Here is a 7,015-nt window from a genome sequence, read left to right as displayed (position 1 = left end):
CCTTCGTTCATGAAGATGCTTCTCTTAACCAGACAAATTAAACAAAAACAAACTTGGAATCAATCTGTTCCTGAAGGATAGTCAATTCCAATGATAGCTACTTTGTAAAATTTGGGATAAGTAGTCTAGCAATAGGCTGAATATAAATTGGGCAAATTGGCAAATACGCCTAATGTCACAACATGTGATGAAAGTATATTTTTACAAACCTTCCACTCAAACAAGCTGCTGCTTCTCAACCAGAAAACACAGTGAAGCCAAAACTAGTGTAACGGTTGCCCCCAATAATTGTATGAGTAGCTTCAGGTTATGATAAGGATTAAATTGGGTGAAAATAGAGTGTTTATGCCAAAGAGGGATGCTATACGTAAACGAAGACCCTGGCGTTATGAGCTAACCACAGCCAAGAGCACTCAACTCTATCAATGAAAAAATAGGGTGATAAGGGGTTCATGCGACACAGCAGGTACTTTTAGGGCAAGCTGTTGAAATAATCACAGGACAATATGACAGAGAGGTTGACAAGAAAAATTAGGAACTTGGAATCAATTTCAGTAAAATGGCAGATACCATAAAGAACCAATTACTGCGACCATATACAACCATCACATAAATTTTTGAAATTCCATGTCCCGTCTGCATTGGATCAAAATTTATTCATGTTTTATGAATCAATAATCAAAAGATGATAAAAAAAATACATATAAATAAATGATTTCAAACTAATAACAAACAAGAATAGCTAATGTACAGTATTTCAAGATCAGGTCATGCTGAAACAAAACAAACTAAAAATTAATTACAGTTGCCCTTTATAATCATGAGGATATCATTCCCATAATCAACAAGTCTGGGCGAATCATAAAACAAAACATGTGTGTGGTGCACTCGTGAAATTAATAATATCCAAAAATTAGAATACATGAAAAATACTTAAAGAAATAACAAATAAGAAGTATCGGTGCGAAGCAAAAAGAAAATACATACAAATATAGAATACGTACAGCACTTAACTCTTTAAGGTTACCACCACCTTGGACAATTCTGTACGTGGTGTGCTGTACTCACCTTGCCTTCACAGTTGCTTGCGAAATTCACAATTCTATTTCTTTGGAAAAAATCTCCTTAAAGTTACATTTCGAATTGAGTTGCCTGATACTTCGCATGTTAATTGACCAATATGCTAAAATTTCAGTACATCATGTTAATAGGAGTAATAAAGAAGAAAAAAAAAAAAAAGGATCGCACAATTTAATCCTTTTAATACCACTTTTGTATTTCATGGTTCTTCCGTAAATCTAACCCTTGTAAAAGGTCTTGGATGGATTTGTCTGAATTTATAAAATTCATGAGGAGGTTTAGGAATATAACTCATTAATGTTACAGGCGCCAATGTAATTAAAAAGATTAATGATTGCTTATGTATGTGTTTTTATATATATATCTATATATATATATATATATATATATATATATATATCTATATACATTATATATAGATATATATATATATGTATATATATATATATATTATATTTATTATATATATATATTATAACATATAATATATATTATTATATATATTATATATATATTATTATATATATATATTATATTATACAATATATATATATATATATAATATATATATATATATGTATATAAATATTTATATATATATATATATATTAGCTATATATATATATATATAATAGATAAATATATATATATATATATATTATATATATAAACTAAGAGATATCGTGATTGAAACACATGAAAGAAACGAAAGGACAAATGTCTTGCAGGTATCTGATAACAGAAATCAAATAAAGTTATACTTCTACAAATTGCACTGCTTCATCTTATTAAAAATTTTAGTACTTCATACATTAATAAGGTCAAATTTCTTTACTTTTGCTATAATTAGCTAAATTATAAGTGCAGAAAATAAATTAATTACTTGAACGTTCAACAGTCGCATAAAAAATACAGTAATCAATATTGATATCAACAGCTATGAAAGAGTCAAAGAAATGACGGATTACAAAGAAGCGAGATCATTTGACAGTAGTACAGCAAAATTTTGAATGGTAAGGTATACTTTGAAGTAAGAAAAATCTAATAAACATTAAAAGGATAAAACAAAATTCTGGGATCGGCCAGAAATCTGAGTGCTGGTGATTATGTTGTCATTTTTCCGTATCTATCACCTTCTTCCATTTTCTTTTTTTTAGATAAAAAATTACAGTTTACACTGTTTAAGAATATTTGGTATGCCTGAGCTTGGGGGTACCTGCTCAAGGACCAGTCTAAAGTAGTGCTTGAGGGTTCCGAGTTGGGCATGTTCTGCTGAGCCGTGCAGCTAAAGGATGCGTTCATTGTCTCCGGGTGGTTCCCACTCATTGAGAGCATCGTTGATGGAGTGCTTGGAAGGGGTCCAAGGCCCGGAGAGGACAAGGAAACGCACGTGATCAGTGCACTCAACATTTTGCCGCAACATGTTTTTTAGCATTTGGCAGCTATTTGTTCAAATAACAACACAACAAGAATCGTCTTCATCTTTTCTTAGAACAATATCTAACCCAGAAACCATTACTGGCACTTGAAACGTGGTTCACAGCGCTTCCAAAGTTGCTATGATACTTGCAGCTGTGACTGTTGTTGTGGTCCACTTTGAGGTGCTGGGCATTTGATCCGCTTTTAAGTGTGGAGGTTGATGATCCTGTTGTGGGTGTGGTGATGGGTGAGCTTTTCCGTGAGAATGATGGTCTGGTTCTGAATGAATGTGAGGGCTGGTCAAGTTTGCCATGATGGATGTTGTGTTTGGAATTCAGGGTGAATGGTGAGGGTGAGGGGGAGGGTGCAGGGTGATGGTGATGGTGATTAACTTCAATTTCACTTCTGTAGGTGATGTGCTCTGGCTCGGCATGGAGCTGCTGATGCAAATGGTGCTCATGTTGTTGGCCAATAGGGTGCAGGTGGTGACGAGTGTTGCATTGATGATGATGAACTGGCATCTCATGACATGTCTTAGTTCACTCTGGTGCTTGATGCAGCGCACATGAGGTCTGATTTCGCGACTTAGAGGATCTTTTATGATGGTGAGGGGTTTTTCTGGAAGCTGAGTCCGGATCTGACACTGGAAGTATTTGCCCCACAGAGCAAGGTGCCGTTGATGTCTCTAGATGAGATGGGCAATTTAGTGAAGCTATAAGACCTCTGTTGAAGAACACCAATTTCCCGATGCTGAGTCACCCGTGGATCTACAGCAGCTGGACACTGCAGGGAGGCTGGTGGAGTTGCAACAGCTGAAGTGCAGGTGACTTGGATGACAACACCTTTTTCCTGAACCACTGCCTACATTCTTTGGGTATTTCATCTTGTTACTTCTGACTTCTGGCAGCAAACCTGAAGTTGCTTTTCTACATGACTGGATGCCTCTTGAACTGAATTTTATTCTGTCGGCGTGGATATACTGATTGCTGAGTAGACTGTGTTGATTGTGGTGTTGTTAAAGTGTTCCAACAGTGTAGAAGCTGAGCTGACAGCAGTAACTAATGACTGTTGCTGCATGCCTACTATGGGTTGGTTGTGGATGATAAAGTAGCAAACTCTATATGATCACGTAATAAGGGCCTCTATATATTTGGGGAGGAAAAGGGAAATCTGTTGACACAATTCAGAGGTAGACATTCAACATCAAAGGCCTTATCCATGGATGCACTATCACTTCCTAATCTTCAGACGTACTGAATCCTCCAACTGTGCACTTGTCTGAGGAACCAAAAACAGCTCCATGGGAGAGGGGAGACACAATGAGGTTTTCCATTGATGGCGAGCAGGTTACTCATGTCATCTAGGTTTGCAGATTGGGAAATTGGAAATGCAGAATGTGACGACCTGATGATCCTGCAGAAGGGTCTCTAAGTTGGTCTGTGTCACCTACGCAAACTACTCTGGCTGTGTGGCGGTTGGCGAGTTCGTACCAACGTCTCGCGAGGCATCCTCGACGGAGATTGTTCATCAGGGGTCGCCAGGGGCTGCTCGCATCCATGGATCTGATGTCACGTGACATCTGAGGAACCAATCTGCATGGTTTGAGCAGGATTGCAGACACTGGGACGACTTTGATGTTCTTAGTTCCTCTTGGAATTTCTCTGAAGATTTTTTAGCATCTCTACTTCTACTTGATAGCTCCTCTGCCTGGCACACTGCTTGAAGAAGGGATGTTTTCGGAATCCTTTCTAGGGTCCCTTCTTCCTGCTTGTGAGGGGCTATGTCCACGTTTTCAGAAATCCTTGGTAATTTGGGGGTGTCGTGTTGACGGGTGAAGGTGGAGAACGTTTCTCCATCTACAGTCAAATCGGAGTGTCTTCTTCCGAGGGATGAGTCAGGGTCGTCAATAGCGTTGCATGAGCACTCATTACCTCTCGATGGGTCACAGTGACATGGATTGCACTTGCAGATATCGGCATGAGCAGTAATCTTCTCAAGAAGGCCTCTATCATCACCATCCTACAAGAAAATAAAAGGCAAAAAACATAAATAAAAATCATACAAAATTGAATATATCCATTCATTATTCTCTGACTGTCATTAGTCATGGCCTGTGAAATATCAATGACAAACGGACCTGGGATAACGACGTCACCGTCTGGGAATCTCGGAGAAGACGGCCGACTGTGGTGTCATCTGTAGCTTTGACAATAGGAACCTGAAATCAAAGTTAAACCAAAAATAATTGAATTGGCATTTAAACCCTTTTCCTCTTTGGCTAAAGAAAGAAGTCCATTCTCAGAAACAGTGAAACAGTGATATGCATTTGGCAACGTTTGCCGGGGAATTCTCATGTGTGCATTTGCTTTTATATCCATTGTTTAGAAATGAGAAATCTCTGTCACACACTTTTACTTCTAATAAAAAATAAAATGCATAAATAATGAGGGTGTATTCAGAAATAAGTGACTGTTGTGTATACTTTCCATATACTTTCTGAATTATGCAAGGGCACTTACCTTCATGTTTGGGTTACACTTGAGAGCCTCGGACTTGAGGAAATCTTGAAGGGTTAGACTGGTTGGACTCTCCCCCTCATCACTTGCCACCGGAATAATTGCGAACACTGTCAGGGGATGTTTTTTTTTTTATCACATAGAACACGTAATCAAAATAGTAAATCAATAAGAGCTAGAGAGAGAGAGAGAGAGAGAGGGAAGGGGGGAGAGAGAGAGGGAAGGGGGGAGAGAGAGGGAGAGAGGGAGAGAGAGAGAGGGGGAGGGAGGGGGAGGGAGAGAGGGGGAAGGAGAGAGAGGGAGAGAGAGAGAGAGAGAGAGAGAGAGAGAGAGAGAGAGAGAGAGAGACGAGGAAGAGAGAGAGAGAGAGAGAGAGAGAGAGAGAGAGAGGAGGAGAGAGATGGAGAGCGAGAGCGAGTGTGTGTGTGTGTGTTGTGTGTGTGGGTGTGTGTGTGTGTGTGTGTGTGTGTTGGTGTGTTGTTGTGTGTGTCCATGTGCATGTGCGTGTGGAGAGGAGGGGAGGGAGAGAGAGAAGAGAGGAGGGGGTGAGAGGGGAGGGAGGGGGGGAGGGAGGGGGAGGGAGGGGGAGGGAGGGGGAGGGAGGGCGGGGGAGGGAGGGGGAAGGAGAGAGAGAGAGAGAGAGAGAGAGAGGGCGAGGAGAGAGAGAGAGGAGAAGAGAGAGGAGAGATTGAGGAGAGGAGAGCGAGAGCGAGGAGGAGAGATGAGAGAGAGAGAAAGAGGAGTGTGTGGTGGTGTGTGTGTGTGGTGTGTGTGTGTCTGTGTGTGTGTGTGTGTGTGTGTGGTGTGTGGTGAGTGTGTTTGTATGTGTTCCTGTGCGTGTGTGTGTGTGTGTGTGTGTGTGTGTGTGTGTGTGTGTGTGTGTGTGTGTGTGTGTGTGTGTGTGTGTGTTCATGTGCGTGTGTGTGTGTGAGAATCATCAATATCAGAGTTTTCTTCTGTATGAATTATGTAAGTTTAGTACCTTTCTTTACGTTGAATAAGACAGTCATATCATAAATAACACTATTATTATTATTCCTTGTGTCTGTTCTAGTAATCAGGCCTGAATTCCTCTGTAAGTAATCGTGAATCAAAAAACATCTACTGGTGAAGTAAATCAATAAACTGGAACCTTTTCACAAACCTTTCTGCTTAGATGCGTTGGAGCTGAAGAGGTGTTTGCCTGTCTGTGAAGACTTCCGCAGCACCCACACTTGTTGGCCCGTCCTGTTGAACGACTTTGTGGCATGCTCCACTATTTCAATACAAGGTATTTTTTTGTATACTCTGGAAAATTGTATTGGACGGTTAACTTTAATACTTATTAAGTAATACACTATAACAATATTTTACAAAAAAAATTCTAAAAGTCCTTTAGTCTAACGTTACAAAAATGAAAGACTGGTAAAATGTATATCCGTCTTGGGACACGACTTTAGATACTACCATATTTCTCAAACAAAATTATCATAAAAATAAATTGTTCAATTCCAGTACTCCCATTGGAACCAGCAGTTCAGTAAAACACATAAAATAAAGCTCTCATTCTCCCTGGGACAGAGTCTGCTCAGTGCGGGTAGTCCAGCTTATCCTGGAAGAGGCTCGGGCGTGCTTCTCTGTCCTTTTGGGTTTCGCTTTGTGACTCGCATAGGCTCTTACGGCAAAGGAGGTAGTTGAGTCGTTTGTGGTGATGGAATGCCTCCTGCAGTCCTCTCTATTGCCTTAAAGTATGGCCGCTGGGGCCGCTCTCCTACAAGGGGGACACGTTACTTTCGTAAGTTCATGAATCTTCTTGCATCGTGAACTAATGTATTTCTTTTCTAAAAGAAATCAATTCCCACTACACTTCAACGGTTACTTTATGAATTGTCACCATCTTTCTGACACCTCCGTACAATGATTATACATGAAATCGAAGATATATTTTCAGTCGTACTGTCTTTTGTTCCCTGTATGGCTTGATTTATTAAGGGCCTGGTGATATATTAGTCATGCTCTTT

The 7,015-nt window shown here is 39.8% G+C and overlaps 1 pseudogene; it reads right to left on the bottom strand.

Annotated features, from left to right (window-relative positions):
* Positions 1-2,296: 2,296 nt before the first annotated feature.
* Positions 2,297-6,264, bottom strand: LOC147466408 (uncharacterized; annotated as a pseudogene).
* Positions 6,265-7,015: the final 751 nt, after the last annotated feature.

Source organism: Penaeus japonicus, unplaced genomic scaffold (assembly GCF_977035675.1).
Source record: "Penaeus japonicus unplaced genomic scaffold, GWHDUDI00000001_assembly GWHDUDI00001226, whole genome shotgun sequence".
NCBI lineage: Eukaryota > Metazoa > Arthropoda > Malacostraca > Decapoda > Penaeidae > Penaeus > Penaeus japonicus.
The sequence above is the reverse complement of the archived record's forward strand: the minus strand, read 5'-3'. Positions and strand labels throughout refer to the sequence as shown.